We start from the raw sequence: 17,981 nt of genomic DNA, 5'->3' as shown, positions 1-17,981 counted from the left end.
TGGGGGAGGCGGTCCACCTCGCCTGCCATGCCGCAAATGCGGTCTTGTACACAATATCACTTACAGTCTTCCTGTAAGGAACGTCCTCGGATCTCTGCGGTGGTGTCAGATGGACACAGGCGAGTATTGTGCTGATCCCCCTCAAGAGGAGGGTGATCGATCCTCTGACTTGGACATGCAGATCGAGGGGTAGCACCCCCGCGAGTACGGCAAGCGCGTCAGTAGAAGTTGTGCGGTAGGCTTTGGTAAGCGAGATCAGCGCAAGTCGCTGCCCGCTTAGTAGTGCGCGTCTCAAGAGAGTTAAGGAGTTTACTCGGGAATGCCAAATGCTGGAGGCGTAACCGGCAATTCCCATGAAAATTGCGCCGTATGCAACCTTAAGGGTCTAGGCTTAAGTCCCCAATTGCTGCCCGCCATTCGGGCCATTCTCTGATAGGCCGAATTGGCCTTAGAGACGGCCGTCTTGGCGTGGTGAACGAAAGACAGCTTGTCATCAAGAATTACTCCCAGATACGTAACCCTTTCGGAGAAACGCACTGAGGTCTGGCCAAAACGAACCGTGGGCGGCCGTCGAGTTATGTTGACCCGAGAACTACCCCTGAGGAGGACAGCTTCCGTCTTGCTCGGGGCAAAGGTCAGCTTGTTCAGCAACCCCCAATTAAGGATTCTGCCCAAGGCGTCCGTGGCTGCACGCTCAAGTGCCGGCCGGCTTGTCGCCCCAACAAGCAGGAGCAAGTCGTCGGCGTACGCAACGAGCGTGCAGCCCGGAGGCAGTGGCAGGGACAGAACGTCGTCAAACAGAATGTTCCACAGAAGGGGTCCCAGGACGGAGCCCTGGGGACACCCATGGTGGTCCTCCTGTGAATCAGGCTGGGGCCGGAGTCGTAGGTTATCTCCCTATTGCTGAAGTAGCTTTGAACTAAGGCAAAGAGGTCCCCGGGGATCTGTTTCAGCCTAAGCTTTGCCAGAACCAAGGGCCACCACGCAGTATCAAACGCGCCCGCGATGTCGAGAAAAATCCCGGCAACGAGGTCCTTGCCAGAGCTCTCCACAGAATCGATCACAAAGCGAATCGCATCCTCGGTGGACTTTCCGGGTCTATACCCAAATTGTCTTTGCGAGATTGGACAGTTTTCCGACAGGTGGGACTCAATCCTGCTGTTTATCAATCTTTCCAATATCTTCCAATAAACAGAACATAAAATGGACGTATGTTGGATTTATATGACAAATAATATTTCGTTTGACAGGCGTCATTTGCATCCGCGACCCGCAATCCGCGCATCGCCTAGCAACCATCTTTTTAGACCGTGCCTCAACTGATGTACGGCCTTAAATACCGTCCAATCTATTTGGCCCGTATAGTACTGAGATAAAATTCATGACAAAATAAAACACGGTTCTTGTCGGTTTACAGGTTTAAGCCAGCGGCAAAAAATAGCCGATATACTTGATTATTTGTTAGGTTAGGTTAGGTTTTCATTCTAGAATTCTCGAATTTTGCCAAAATCAGCTATTAAAATTGAATTAATGTTCATATTGAATCTAATAAGATTGGAGACCGTCTCTTTCCGATAAGAAAGCTCACGGCGAACTGTGCTACGGTGAAATGTAATACGTACAATTTACGTGTACCTGACCGGTTATAATAATATAATATAAGAATGTAAGAAGTTCGCTTTTCGATGCGGTCAATAATTTTCGTTGGAAAATGGGAACGACAGAATAAAAATGAACCACGAGTTGGAAGAGCTGATTGAACAGCAAACAATCACAAGATCCCAAAGACTACGACGGGCGGGACATGTGGAGAGAATGCCTGAAGTTAGAGCGCCAAGGATCATGAGGAAGTGGCTACCCCAACGGAAGAGACCCAGAGGCCGTCCAAGAAGGAGATGGGCTGACGCCGTAGAAGTGGACTGGCTTCATATATGAATACCCGGTAACTCGTGAAGTGTGGCGAGAGACCGGAGTGAGTGGAGAGCGGTTGTGGAGGAGGCCAAATCCCACCCCGGGATGTAGCGCCGTGGAAAAAAGAAAGAATAATTTTCTGTGATCTAAAATACGACGTTAAAGATAATCGTCAACGAGTTAGTTTATAGGTAACAAATTCCGCGGAGTCGACGATACTTCAATAATATTATTATTTATTATACATTAGATATAAATTGAAAAATAAGAAAATGCATCAATGAAGAAATGTCACGTTTTGGGAAACGAGTGCATGATTAGTAGCCATGTTAATTAGTCATGCATTAGTGTTAAATACGTATTAATAAATAATAAAATTATCAAGAAACGTGTAATATAAATGATAACGAGTTTATTATTTCAACAATTTCTTATAATTTACATAACATTTTGCATCTCTGACTATTCGATGATGTTTTTTTTATGAACCTATCGAAAAAAATACAGACCAAAAAACTTCAAGTATTAGATATTTAGGGTCTAGGACGATTTGGCCCCGGACAACTGGAGGCCACGCAATTCGAAAATAAATAGACTTGAGGTACTTTAAAAAAATATTTAATATTATTATATATATTTAAATTATTATATTGTGTTTTAATAGTTGGTGAGAATTTAAATATGGACACGTAAATAATGATTTACTCTTGCATATGTTTAAGTTCCAACGAAAAAAGAGTTTTTTTTATTTTTATATAAACCTTTAGGCATGGTAATTCTCAATCCGCAATAAAAATATTATGTTAAGAGTAAAATGAATTAAAACTACTAAGTAGTAGATAGAAACTGATTAAAATTCCTCGTCTACGTTGTGTATACGTGTCTACGACAGTGCGGCGTCCAATTAATTGTCCTGGCGTCAAAGAGATTGGAGTCCAATCTCTTTGCCTGGCGTCCAGTTGTCTCATTCGAGATATGTATGTATGTATTATAATGACAGTATGTACAAAATGTACATACATGACGAATTATCTTACATGAGACTCACGAGGGAAGTGTCCTCTGCAGGTCGTCAAAAACGTTAGATCATCGGAGGATATTTGATGCGCCCTCATCAGTGATACCAACTCCCGTCGAAAAAAATATGACAGAAGCGATAACAAAAAAAAAAACATTTGATACAAAGATGTTAAAAACCCTTCTTTTATAGAGATCTAAATGTGTTAAATTGAAACAAAAAAAAGAGCACAGGTCCACTAAGAAAGTTAGCTACAAGTGATTGCATTGCAGGTTCATTTACAGAGATCTTCATATGACTACCATGACTTTCATTTGCCAATTTGTAGGTCGCATAAAAAGACAATCTGTCTCGATGAGTAGATAAGCAGTCAATACTACACTTTATTACACTTTACGATATTACTATTTTGTTAAAAAAGCATCTAAAATTTGTGTAAAACCGTTTATAACTGCACTTGAGTAAGTGATCACAATGGACATAAAAAAATGACCGCCATTTCGTATGTAAGAAAATCGGAATGGTAATTGAACGATCATAATATTTCTGGAGTTTACCAACTTAACCATACTACAAGCGCTACAAAATAATTTCAAATTTCATAACAGAATTTTTAATAACATATAAGACTCCGTCTATGTATGTTTAGTCCGAATTCTATGATTTCACATGTCAATGTGCTAGATGCTTCTTTTACCTTAAATGATTATAAAATTATAATTTCTTATAAATTTATTTCAGGTACACGTACGGCACAATTTTATTTAGTAGAGACGTGTATATTTAAAAATTGTTTTTGGCTAATATTAAATATGTTTAAGTTATTAATCGTTCCATCAGTATTTTGTTTATCTATGTTCCAATGTTCGATTTACAAATGTTGCAATGCACCCTTTATGGGGGAATAGTCGCCGACCTTTACCATATATAAATTGCGTGTTAAAAATATATGCACACTAATAATTGCATAGATATATGAGGAAAAATTAAACTAGGCATATTGATTTTATTTCATAGGTAAATAAAACAAAAATGGAAGTAGTGCGTACAACTTACTTTCCGACACCTAGAAAAATGTATAACTATCCACATAATAATATTTTTTTATAGATTTTAAGGTTACCCCATCTCCACGAGTCGTGAACGAGTATAACATACAGTCGCCGTTTGTGCACGGCCACATTCTATGTCGCTATAATCGTGTCGGAGTGAAAAGATTGTAGAACCTCACTTCACGTCCCGAAGTCACGTTAATGTTGCGTGAAAATTGTTTATTTAGATAGTGTAGAGTTTTCAATATTACAGTTTTCTGATGTTTTTCGTCACTTAAAAAATGGGAAACCGAGCTCAAATACACATATTTAGGTAAACGTGAAGTATGTGTCAATACCTGCAGTAATAATGGAAACACTTAATAAAACATGGAGCTAATACGTTGACTGAGTACATACTTAATAATTATTAAGTATGTACTTGTGTGAAGTATACTTGTGGGCTTTTGCGTGTTAAGGACTTATAACAATGTATTATAGTTAAGCACTATTTTCTCACCGTATCCTCTCCATATCATGAACATAATATGCACTTACAAATTAATTATAATTGTAGCTATTAATAGCTAAAGATTTCAATCAATCAGATCCATAAAATAATTGAAGCATTGGAGGTTAAAGGAATGCAAATGACATATAATTAAATATTGCGGGGGTGTTGGTGGTGGGAAACATCCGGGCGGCAAAAGTCCGAAAAAATAGATTTTAAATCATTTTCGTAAACATAATAATATATTCTATTAAATTAAATAAACTGAATCATACGATAAGATATATTATTATGTACGTCGCATATTGCCAAAGGGCGTTGTGGAAAAAAGATAAGTTAAAGCGAAATAAACAAACATTAGCTATGTACGAGGGTGGGTCAATAAGTCCTTAGAAAAGCCGACAGGTGGCGCGACTAGTACTGTAAGCGGTTTGTTTTCATGCAGCGGCACTACCGATTCAGTATGCTGCGAAGTTTCAATCAGATTGGTCGGGTTGTTGTGTGTTTCTCGTACATTTAAAAAAAAAATTTGCTTGTGGAAAATGGGAAAATGGAGAAAATTGAGTTTAGAGCTGTTATTAAACATTTTAATATAAAAGGGTTAACAACAAAGGAAATAAAAAATGAGTTGGATTTAGTTCACGGCATAGCTGCTCCTTCACTTGCAACTATTTATAACTGGTTAAATGAATTTAAACGTGGTCGTACATCAACAAAGGATGAACCACGCTCAGGACGTCCTGTAGAGGTGACTACACCAGAAATGATCAATAAAATCTACGATATGGTGTTAAGTGACCGAAGATTAAAGTTGAGTGAGATAATTGAGGTTACAGGGATCTCAAAAGGTAGCGTCATTTCTATTTTACATGACAAATTGGGCATGAAAAAAATTTCTGCAAGATGGGTGCCGCGTTTGCTCACAGTCGACAATAAACGCAATAGGGTGGTGGCCTCTAAAGCCCTGTTGTCGCTCATGCAACGCAATCCGGATGATTTTTTTCGTCGCTTTGTGACTGTAGATGAAACATGGATACACCACTATACTCCCGAGACGAAAGAACAGTCAAAGCAGTGGATTGCGAAAGGCGAACCATGTCCAAAGAAGGCGAAAACCGTAAAATCAGCTGGTAAGGTTATGGCTACTGTATTTTGGGATGCACGTGGAATTATTTTCGTTGACTATTTGGAAAAAGGAAAAACAATAACAGGGGATTATTATGCATCTTTATTGGACCAGATAAAAAACGAAATTGAAGAAAAACGGCCTCATTTAAACAGAAAAAAAATCCTCTTTCATCAGGACAATGCCCGTGTTCACACATGTTTACGATCAATGGCTAAAATTGAAGAATTGAAGTTCGAATTGGTCGACCACCCACCGTATTCGCCAGATTTAGCCCCCAGTGACTTTTTCCTTTTCCCAAACTTAAAAAAATGGCTAAGTGGACAACGTTTTTTTTCAAATGAAGAAGTCATCGATCGGACAAATGCTTATTTTGAGGACCTTCCGAAAACTTATTTTTCTGACGGTTTAAAAAAAATTGAGAAACGTCTAACCAAGTGTATTGAGCTCCAAGGAGATTATGTTGAGAAATAAAAAAAAATACAAAAATAAAAACTGTTTCAATGCTTTTTTCTAAGGAATTATTGACCCACCCTCGTATATTCTTATTTCGCCGTTTAAAATATCCGATTTGAAACTAATTCACCACATTTATGTGCAAAACCCCCGAAAATCATTATTTAAAAGTCTCAATAGGTAATCTAGTAGGTATAATAAATAAAATGTTTTAGCAAATATATATTTCGATACCCTATTCAGTGCTCGAAATGGAAAATTTCACGAACAGGAACGCTCGACAATTTTCCAAAAATGTGTGATATTAGATATAATAATATCTGTAATATAAAAATATCTTTTAGTTTTACATGATGTACTTTTTTCATCATCATCTTCTCCCAATACGCTACCGGCTATAACAATTAGTGGTAACATAAATATATAGTCATTTTAGTTTACGAAATCGTTTTCTAAAAAATACATTAATAATTATACAAATTAATATAAATAACTAAACGTATATGAATCTAATTGGAGTGGGAAACATTATTAAAATACATGAAAAAATAATAGACAAACTAATCACAATTTCCCATTGGTTTCTTTAGCAGTTTGAATAAAAATATGCAACTAAGAGTGGATAGAAATATGAGTGAAGACACTTCGGCTTAAACAAAATACATGCCGCTTTTTTCAAAACTCTGATTTTTCGTAAATTCGAAATATTTTGATAAAGGTAAACTATTTTTTAATCAAATTAAAATCCATCGTATACGAAAAAGCAAGGGCATGGTTTTTAATAAATTAATTAAAAAAATATCTAATACGCAAGTTTTACAAATGTAGCATTCTTTATTAAATATGAATCATTTTAAACAACCTCAGAAGTGTAGGTACATATTATTAGAAAAAAAAATATTTACATCATGTGGACATGTAGGATAACTTATTCTAATAGGTTTCCAATGTTATAGAAATTGTTATATACAGGGAAATTTTTCATATATTTATCCCGTTGGATTCTGATTGATTTATTTAAATATTTTTATTTCGTATTGTACCTTAAACAATACAAAAAATTTTAACATGCATACGATGTTCACGAATATGTATCTATATTAATTATGGAATTATTTGATTTAAGTTATTAAATGTATTATGTTGTTAGTTTAACCATCAAAAACCCAGTTCATTCAACCCGAAAAATATCCATATAAAATTAAAACAATAAAAATATATGAGGAAATGATATTTTTTTGTCACTCAATGTAAAATATTATAATAGATTAGGATAAATAATTATTATCTGGCGATTCCGTAACGTTGAGTAGGTAGGTAAAACAGCAAATACGTATGTTCTGGTCACAAGGAAAAGCATGACTGTATTTACTATTTAATATGAAATATTTTACCCCATTAGAAATTATTAAACAACAATTTAAGCTATTAAGTACCTACAAAGAGTTTTTAAACGATGTCAGAGCACAAGTTTTTCGGATATTTAAAAATTTAGCAAAACAGCTGCAATAATATGCAATGTATGCAATAATATGCAATAATATGTCATGTATGCAATAATAATTATTTAGAACCCAACCCATCAACCTCGGTCGATCCAGTGCTGGATGAAGGCCTCCCTTATTTTATTCCATCTCTCTCGGTACCTACTTAGTTTTTCACTGCAAAGTATTTCCGCTGAACTTTATCAATTCATCAATAATGTAATAAATATAAAAAATAAATTAGTGTAGAGCAGCAAAGCTTGGGGGTTAGGTAATGGGAAACCAAAAAAACACAACTTAAAATGATTAAATTTGGAAAAATAAGGAGTCTAATTTTGTCGCTTCCTCTGATGAAAACGCTTATCATTGGCTGCATACAACTTAACCCAATGTTTACGGGCCGCACAAAATTGTGTTTTTGCTAATTACTTTTCAAATGCAAATTAACACGTTAATTACAAAATTAATTAAAAGGGCCCGTAAGCATTGGGTTAAATATTGATAAACGACCAATGAACGACCCCGATTGCATTATGAAATACAAAAACTATGAACGCGTCAAACCCATGTAAATTTCGCTAACATAATAATACGATAAATGGACAATTCGGTCAATTATGGTTGTCTCGATACAAAATTTAAAGTTTCATTACAAAAAACAATTGGCTAAGAATTTCAACCCTCGGTAGGACAGATATAGTATACCTATCTCGGTATATACTTAGGTAGGGCACGTAGTTTTATTCACACTATTTTTACTATGTTATTTTTGTGCAATATGTAACAAATTAATTAAGTCATTGATAGAGTAAAGATAATACATGTATTTAATGTGTTTCATTTAAAAATTTTAAAGTTCCAGTGTGCATTATAACTATTACGATATTAACTCACTATATTTAGGCATGTACCTTAACCTTAACTGTATTTAAATAATATGTATGAACTTGCAAAAAAATAAATGTCTCGTTTTATAAATTAATACTACAGTAAATCTACATTCCAATGTAAAATAGCTTCCAACCTTTCCTTACAATCATAAAAACATTTTTTTTTTCAAAATACATTATTGTCCCATAACGTGCGACAATGCAATAAATCTTACCCAGTGCATTTCTTTGTATACAATTTTATTGTTTTATCACCATTGACGCAAAAGGGTCTGTCTATTAGTGCATTCAATGCCAAATTCGTTGAAAACAGTATTGTCTTGAAAAAGGTTAGTTCTCAAATACGTTGTCTTACATTTACTTAATCACTATTTCAAAAAAACTTAAGTACATTATGTACGGGTCATAGAAAATTCAGTGGTTCTAAACCAGTAAAATTATTTTTTAATAAAAAAAAATATTTATGTTTTTGTACCTTTGTACCTATCAATTCATTTTTGTAAATTTTAAATCTAACCCGGAACGTAATAATATTAAGTATGACGCTTGAGGATTTTACTAGACGACTCGCTGTCCGTCGGATATTTTACGAACCGGTACGCCATTTTCGAGGTTTTAACGAACAGGAACGCCATCCTTGGAAATCCCACGAACAGGAACGGCGCTCCGGGGCGTTCCGCTCCATTCCGAGCGCTGACCCTATTTCAATAAGGAAACAACTCAAATGTTTAAGGCTCTAGGTTAATAATGCATTCGATGTAGAAAGGTCTTCTCTTTATAATTTTTTTAATGTGTCATAATATCTAACAACCCTTTCTGATATTAATCATTAATTCATTTGTATACTGAAAAGTCTGGGTTAATTCCTTATTGAACTGTCACAATTTCATTGTGCATTGTTGTATTCCAGTCAACCAAATAAAAAAACCATACATTCTACTCAAAATCAAGGCTTTAAAATTAAAATGGAATTTCTGCAAAAATTTCAAACGCCATTATCTTGAAACAAGATTTTTTGAGTTGTTTCCCTATTGAAATATATGGCAGAGCGCCAGAAAATGAACTGAGCCATAAAAAGGTACTCCAATTAAAGAAAAACAATGTATCCAATAAGTTTGTTTAGCGGATAGTAAAAAGTCGCCTACGGCGCATTTGTCGTTTGTCTTATTAGCTATTTTAGATTGGTTTTGAGAGAGGAGCGGCAATTTTCAGCTGCCACCCGAGCGGAAGCACCCTTGGCGTAGCCCTGACTAAGAGTAAAATATCGTGGTATGGAGAGGTGCATGCTGGTCACAACGCAAAAGGACAAAAACTGAATGATTGGATAATAAAACAAGCAAAGACGATATAATAGAATTCGCAAAAAAAAAACAAATATAAATAGGGTGACCAAAACCTTTAAGAAGAGACAATCGCTGACAGGTAGCCAAGAAGGTAGACCTAAATACCGCTGGATCGACAACATAAATCTGCGGAGGACCACATTTCACATGGATAAATTTAGGGTGATAATGATATTCATATTTTTGGACGTTTTATTTTATTTTTTAATGCGTAGTTATAACTTAATTGGACGAGTAGGTAGGTACCTACTTCGATTCTATCTTCACGGAAATAATTATAAAACGGAATCTGGAGCATGATTAACATGATGTAATTAGTGTTACGTTATATTATATTTTGATAATATTTTTATTATACCTAAACAATAAGAGTGCTTCCTCTCATACGATTATGTTACATAATGATTTTATTATCTAGTATTAGACCTTAAACTCTGCAAAGTAGGTTCCCTGCCAAGTAGTTGTAATATTGATTGTGATGTTGTTAAATAATTCATTATCTTCAAAAGTAATAATTCCATTACAAAAACATACAAACGGACGGAAAAATTATTTAAATGATAAAAAATCACAACAACGCAAAGGGAGGCGCGAAAAGTTTCACACAATTAATGTAGCCACAAGTTTGCAGTTTACAAATGCATAATTTATAAAACGGCCGATAGTTATAAACTACAAAAAAACAGTCCTAATAGGTTGTTTGCAAACCTGTCTGAAAATATGGAGACTAATTTTATAATACCTCACTTTTATACTATTGTCAAGCGCGCTGGCAATCTTGTGAAAAAATTAAATAAAAGGGTTAAATCATAATGTTGAAATTTGAGGCAAATTTGTTTAGGAACGATAATTTTGTTGTTGAAATAAATTTAAAAAAACTGAGTGAATAAATCAATGCAAGGACCACTGATGCATTCACTGATTTAAAAAGACAAAGTGAAGGCATTCATAAAAAAATGGAGCTTTGGAAATCAAAATTACCAAAAAAATAAGTTCGCCATGTCTCCACTTTTAAATGATTTCTACGCCAGATATATTGAAACAAACAAAAATCTATTTCCTGAGTTCTTGATTAGTTTGCTAATGCACTTTTCACATTATTTTATTAATAGTAAAAAAAATCGCGTGCGGGCTACTTTATTTCAGGGCTATTAAATATTTTAAATATGTGGTTGAAAGATCCTGGCCTAGGGGCCCACTTCAGGATGTGGGGCCCATGATAGAACCCATTTGTCAATGAACGATGATGAATTTGGATAGACTACTATTAAAATTGATTGTTCTAATAAACAAGCACATTCGTCGCATGAAAAACAAATTATTTAAAAATGAATATAATGTAAGTAGGTACTTACTAAAAACTTGTTTTTTTTTTCATTTTTGTATTAGTACATTGTTGACTATTTAAAAAGGTGTCTGTATTATTTAATGAAATAAAGGAGGGAGGCGCCAAGATTAGTTTTTTTTAAGGGAGGTGTAGTGACATACAGTTTGGAAACCACTATCTTAGGGTGTAGGTATAGCCGTCAAAAGATCGACACTTTCTTTCGATGGTGATTTGCGATTTTTTTAGAAATACATTTTTCCGGACAAGGATCATTTGTAATCATCATCATCATCAATAACATCTGAGGTGTTCCAAATTTCACAGTTCGGTGGAGCTGCACTCGTACCAATCACGGAGGTTCTTAAGCCACAAAATGCGGCGCCGTCCTCTGCTACGCTTCCCATTGATCTCTCCTTGAATGACGAGTTGGGGAATGCTGTATTTTTGTCCTCTCATAATGTGGCCGAGGTATTGTAGTTTTCTGGTTTTGATACTACGTAGAACTTCTTAGTCCTTCCCCATTCGATTGAGAACTTCAACATTTGTCACCGGTCAGTCCAAGGAATTTTGAGGATGCGTCTATACAGCCACATCTCGAAAGCTTCAAGTCTCCGTGACATCTCTTGGTTTACATAACATAATTATCGTAAAATTAACAAAGAAATTTCTTTTTAAACCATTATAATAATTATTGAACTCTTTTACGGAATCGCCAATTCAATTAATATGATTTATTTAAGATTTAAGTCTATTTTAAAGGGGAAACGTAATATTATGTAGATACTGAATCTTCGTCTTCTTTAATCTGACAAGGTGCTTCACAGATCTTAATATCTGCAGCGTAATTAATATTCAATGATCCTTGAATGACTATCAATATTTATTTTAAAATGTGATGAAAGTGTTTTTGTTGGAGAATTTAGATGGAATCAGCTCCGGTTCATGACTTCTTCGACATTATCGCTCCGTCTCGTGGAAACGGTCAGTCATGTTATTATTTCTTCGTTGCAGTTTTTAATGCAATGTTTTGAATTCAAAACGGTCAATTTATATAATATTATAAACGTAAATCACAGAGTATATAAAAATATGACGTCATTAATTATATTTTTACAAATAAGGCACGATCCATCATTTTTTTTTTCGACCATGTCCGATCCTAATAGTATCAATGGGCCTCCACATAGTGGGAGGGTTGTATTAACATATTTTGTTTTTATGAGAAATGGATGGCAGCCACTCGCTCAACCTGTTTGGCCCATACTCTGACTCATTGAAAAACAATATTTTTTGTACTTGTCAGACCCAAGATTCGATGGATCGCGATCGAGACCATGCCTTCCGTGTCTAACGCTGACCACCATTCTTCGGTGGTACCGTACCGACTCAATAAAGTACCGACTAATTTAAATTAGTCCCCTTTAATAGTGTTCATAAGAAGTGATAGTACTTATGTACATAGTTAAGGCTTGCTAATCGGGTATATAATTGCATATATGTCATGGTCTGCACTATAGATAACTGATATTCGTGTCAACAAAATAAAATTAATACATCATTTTTGCTATAAATACCTATTTAAATTATAAAAATAAGATTACTTTTTTCTTATCTTGTTATGTTAATAATAATCTTCCGACATTTCACTCACAGATAAAAATAAAATGCTAAATATCTGCTTTCTATAAAAGCCGTTGACAACTAGGATTTTTTAATATCATAATATAAACTTAGGTGGGTACGTAGGGGTTAAGGTGTAATATGCCAGCTAGGGTTAAACTAATAATATGTAAATAATATTATATTGGGCTCAGATGCTTAATTTTATTAAATTACCAACATGCATTGATATACGATGATTTGTATATACCTGTATTGAAAATAATACTAGTGGGTCATCGTTTCATCTCATTTGTTCTAAAATCTGGTGTGAATAGTGGTGGCTTTTCGAATAGGTTTTCTAACAAATTTGTTTGACGAGAAATGGTCGTTGGCTATGTGCTCAACCATTGCCGACTCAAGTAGAAAGCCGATACATTCACAACGACTGGTCCTACTTTTTCCACCCCTCCTGTTGTTGTCAATGGATGACCTGTCATCGCCTGTCATTGTTCTATAGAGTGCTCATACTAACGTGTCTGTCGTGTTCACACATGGAATAGTCTGATTTGGATAGATAAGTTACATGATAAATAATACACCTTCTACAAATGTAATGCATAGATCAATGCTACATATTTTTTGGAAATCGATATTACCACTGGTTTTTGTGTGAAAGGGCGAATCAATATGTTAAGCAATCTGGGATCTGATTTTGACAGCTGAAAAGTGGACCACTCGTTGCTTGTGCAAAAAGTTATGCTCAGGCTTTATTAATCTAAAGATGGCGGTGGCTCAACCCATTGACGATTTTTCGACATCGTATTGATTCGTCATAAGATTTAAAATGGGTCTAGACTTAAAAATTTCAAACCAGTCATACAATAATTAAATTATACCAATATCTTAAGATGCGTATTTCTCACAAATCTAGTAGGTAGATATACCTACAAGATTGGGTACCCAAAGAATAATGAAATCCCAGCAACTAACAACAAAGGGGCCATAACAAAATAATGTCATTGGCCATAACGCCCATAACATATCTACACAAACAGATAGTTAGATACGTAGATTAAAAAAACCACTAATATTATTATCACACACACGCTGCACAAATGTGTATTGATATTTTGTGGTTTTTATTTTATTTGTTATCGTGGGGGGGGGGTTCAAAATACATAATTATGTCAGTGGCTCGGGCCTCCAAGTCCCTAAACCTATCACTGGCTCAACCTATTATAATGACTGGTGCCCTAGTGAGAGTAAGGTGGGCAGATACCGTTTTTTTGTGTAAAGTGCAACAAACGAAAAACGAACAACATCACGCAGAGACTCATTTTGAGGTTAACCGATTTTCACGACCTGTCAAAAAATAGTACCATACAATAACAAAATCGCGTCTCGCGTACTGTTGAAGAATAATTTGGAGATACAGTCAGCACTTTTACGTGTAAACAGTAAAGTTATTATCGAGATAGTTTAAATTATACACTATTGGTGCAAGTAAATTCATGCACGTGTACAGGCGTTATAATTGATCTAAATAATAATTACCTACTTAACATAATTATTTTAATTTTTGAACATTGGCGCATGAACACGAAAAGATTTCGAAAGACTGAATGATGTAAAGGAGGGTAACTAGGTGTATATTTTAGGCAGGGCTCGAAATGGACCGGAGCGCACCGGAGCGCCGTTCCTGTTTTCACGAAATCGGTAAAATTATCGCTCCGTCTCGTGGAGAAAATAATTTTACCGTCTGAGTTAGATAGATAATAGAAAATCAAACACACTTATTTTTATGAAATATGCATAAAATTTGATAACTATGTAAATATCTTTAGAAAATTTTCGAGCGCTCCGGTTCGTAAACTTTTCAATTTCGAGCGCTGATTTTAGGTACCTACGTATATTTTATGATAATAATGAATGACCATAAAAACAATTAATTAAATATGGACAATAACAAAATAAAACACACGTCATTGGTTCAATCTCAAATATTATTAATTAACACAGATGTATTATTAAATTTAATAACAGAATATATTTTTTTTGCAAAATTAATATTTTCTAAAATAATGTTTTTCGTACTATCTATTTTTAATCAGTTATCACGTCATTATTGGACCGCACATTATCCGTTATTTGAACAATATGCATCATCCCTGCTATATATTATTATTTAAAGATGTTTTAAACTGAAAATCTGTGTACATTTTTGGCTCAATTTATTGATGAAATTAAAACCATTGTACCTACTGAAAACTTACAGGTGCCCCTATTTTTTTATGCAGTATTTTTTATCACCCGTGCTCGTGTCGTTTCTGGTCACCAAGCACATCGAAGGGCAACAGAAGTAAACTAGACAACACGAACAAGACAAAAATTAAAGTCCTGTTAAGACGATACATCAGTGAAACGGCAAATAATTTTCAACTATAGGCGCGACGAAATTTTGGACTCGCTGGCATTCGGAGAGAGAACGTCGAGCTGGGAACACGTCAATTTGTTTCGTGTTGGCGACGGGGGTATTAATTCTTAAATCGTGTAAAGATGACTAAAAACGTTACCCATTTACTTGAAAAAGAAACCATGTCAATGAATATATTATTAGTGTTACTAATAGAACAATAAACAGAAGATTAAATGGACGCATGATGGATTTATATAACAAATTATATTTCGTTTGGCATGCGTCATTTGCACCTTCTTTTTCCCGATCTTTTTAGACTGTGCGTCAACTGAGGTATAGCCTTAAACCTTTTGTGCTACATTTTTTTGAACCAGTTAGCTGAGTTTTTGAAATTAAAGATATTTTCGTTATTAAGTATTCAGTTAGTTATTTCTATACTAAATGATTCTCCTCGGTTTGCCGCCCTTCAAGTAACTGCCGCCACAGAGCGACGATCAATCTGCCTACCCCTACGGGGGGAATGGGACAACTGGACGCCAGGATAATTGGACGCCGCACTGTCGTAAACACGTATACAGAAAGTAGACGAGTAATTTTAATCAGTGTTTGTTCATAATGTTTTTTTTTATTGGGGATTGAGAATTACCATGCCTAAGGCTTTATATAAAAATAAAAAAACTCTTTTTTCGTTGGAACTTAAACATATGCACGATTACATCATTATTTACGCGTGCATATATTAAAATTCTTACCAACAATTAAATCATAATATAATAATTTAAATATAAATAATACTATTAAATATATTTTTTAAAAGTACCTATAAGTACCTAACGTCTATTTATTTTCGAATTGCGTGGCGTCCAGTTGTCCCAGCGCCAAATCGTACTAGACCCCCCTACGGGACGTCACTGGATCGGAGCGATTCTGGAGTGACATATACAATATTATACATGTTATATAACTTGTATCCTGTTCCAGAGCTACGGAACTCTGTAATTTTTTTGAAAATCGGAACTAAAACCTTCGTTTCGTAATTTTGAGAAACCGGAACATCAGAACGTTTGGATAACAGCCAATAGCTCACTCATAATTTACAGTTAAACGACGGCAGAGAGAGAAGATACAAGCATAAAGCCTAAATCCTAATAGTAAGTACACACGCACGTTCTTGCTCGATGATTTTATGCTCATTCCAACATGTCTCAACGTGTGCACCATCTGGCTCGATGGTTTTTTTGTTCGACATCGAGCAAATGGCACGATCCGAAAAAGATTGAAGGTCCGTAATTCTTGCTCGTTGCAGTTTGAGTGGGGGAGTGAGGACGCACCGGCAAGGCTCGTGTGGCCTCGCTCTCACTCGTGGTCGAATTCGTGGTGGTGTGACGGTGGCTTCACAGCGTCTTGTGTCGAGTTGCTCGACTGTGTGGACGCAACGACGAGCACGCTTCCAAGTCAACATGCTCGATCGAACAAAACCATCTAGCAAAAACGTGCGTGGGTACTAGGCTTAACCTTTTTTTGAAGATTCTGCATTTTTTCAATAGCTCTGTCTGAATCATGGATCTAATTTCAAAGCTTGGTATCTTATAGTCTTAGAAAGCTCGAAACGGATGCGTAGTGTTAGTAAAATCTCCGTCTCGTGACCCGACCATGTCATTAGTTACGGTTTCAGATCGATAGGATCATTATCAAAAATATATTTTTTAAGAACATTGTATGGAGATACAATTTTTAGAATACCAAATCACCTCTAAATTGTAAGAAAATATATTTTCACTGTATTACCGTCTGTGTCGGTACCGAATTTCAAGTCACTTAGTATACAAGAAGAAAATTGAGTTGCAGTTTTAGTGTATCTTTTTTATATTAAAGATTTAATAAGACGTAATAAGACGAATAGTGACGCAATCGTTCCGTCATATATCCGGCGCGGACCGGACAACCTGGAGAGACTGGTGTTTTGGGTGGCCTCCAGGGAAAGCAAAGCAGATGAAGAGCGTCTGCGCGCTGGAGCGACCAAGTGAAAGAGCAGACTGGGGGCACCATCCATTCTGCCCTGAGAGAAGCGGAACATCGAGAAGGATGGAAAGTCTTGGTCGCTCAGAGGATGGCAAAATTAAAAAGTGGTCACGATCCTCAGCCATGGGTGTACGACCAAGAAGAAAGGATAGAGAACAGATAAATTATTGTTTTGGTCGGTAATTGGAATTTTTAAATTTTATTTTTTATTGTAGTCAAAATCAGTCAGTGCCTCGGGTATATGTACCGTACACTGCCGCTGGATTCAATCGGAATTAGCTGATAAGTTGTTAAATCAACCATTGATTATTTTTCTTTTGAAAATTCTTCGATAATGTATTATTTTAGTTGCTCGATGATAATAAAATAATATTATGTTTATTTATCAGTATCATTGTTATCACGTTATCAAGAAAATAATATGGAAAAATTGATATTTATTATCAGTCTGTTTTAATTGTGATAAAAGCCCCCAGCGAAGTTCAAGGAGTGCGACCGTGTTACAGGTCAATCTTGTGTGTAAACATTTCTTTATCAAACTGTTACAACGGCGTGATATTATTTAAAGCAGACATGCAGTCGCAAATGTCATCATGACATGACATCGCCCTATTGCGTCATGTAGTAACTACTGTGGTTCTCAAACTTTAAGGTGACAGGCGACCGCTAAATCAGAATGCCCACAATAGGCGGCGTTCGTGATGTGGAATAATTTTCGAGGGGTTTACGAGGATTATGCACACCGCTATACGGCAATGTCTATATATATATAAGTACCTAGCGAATAAATAAAATAAATCGAAAGTAAATCGACGTCATATTTTTTACATTTCCGGATTGTAAA

This window comes from Rhyacophila brunnea, unplaced genomic scaffold (genome assembly GCF_057557595.1).
Source record: "Rhyacophila brunnea isolate RB1 unplaced genomic scaffold, BYU_Rbru_1.0 scaffold_14, whole genome shotgun sequence".
NCBI classification, from domain to species: domain Eukaryota; kingdom Metazoa; phylum Arthropoda; class Insecta; order Trichoptera; family Rhyacophilidae; genus Rhyacophila; species Rhyacophila brunnea.
Note: the sequence above shows the minus strand (reverse complement) of the source record.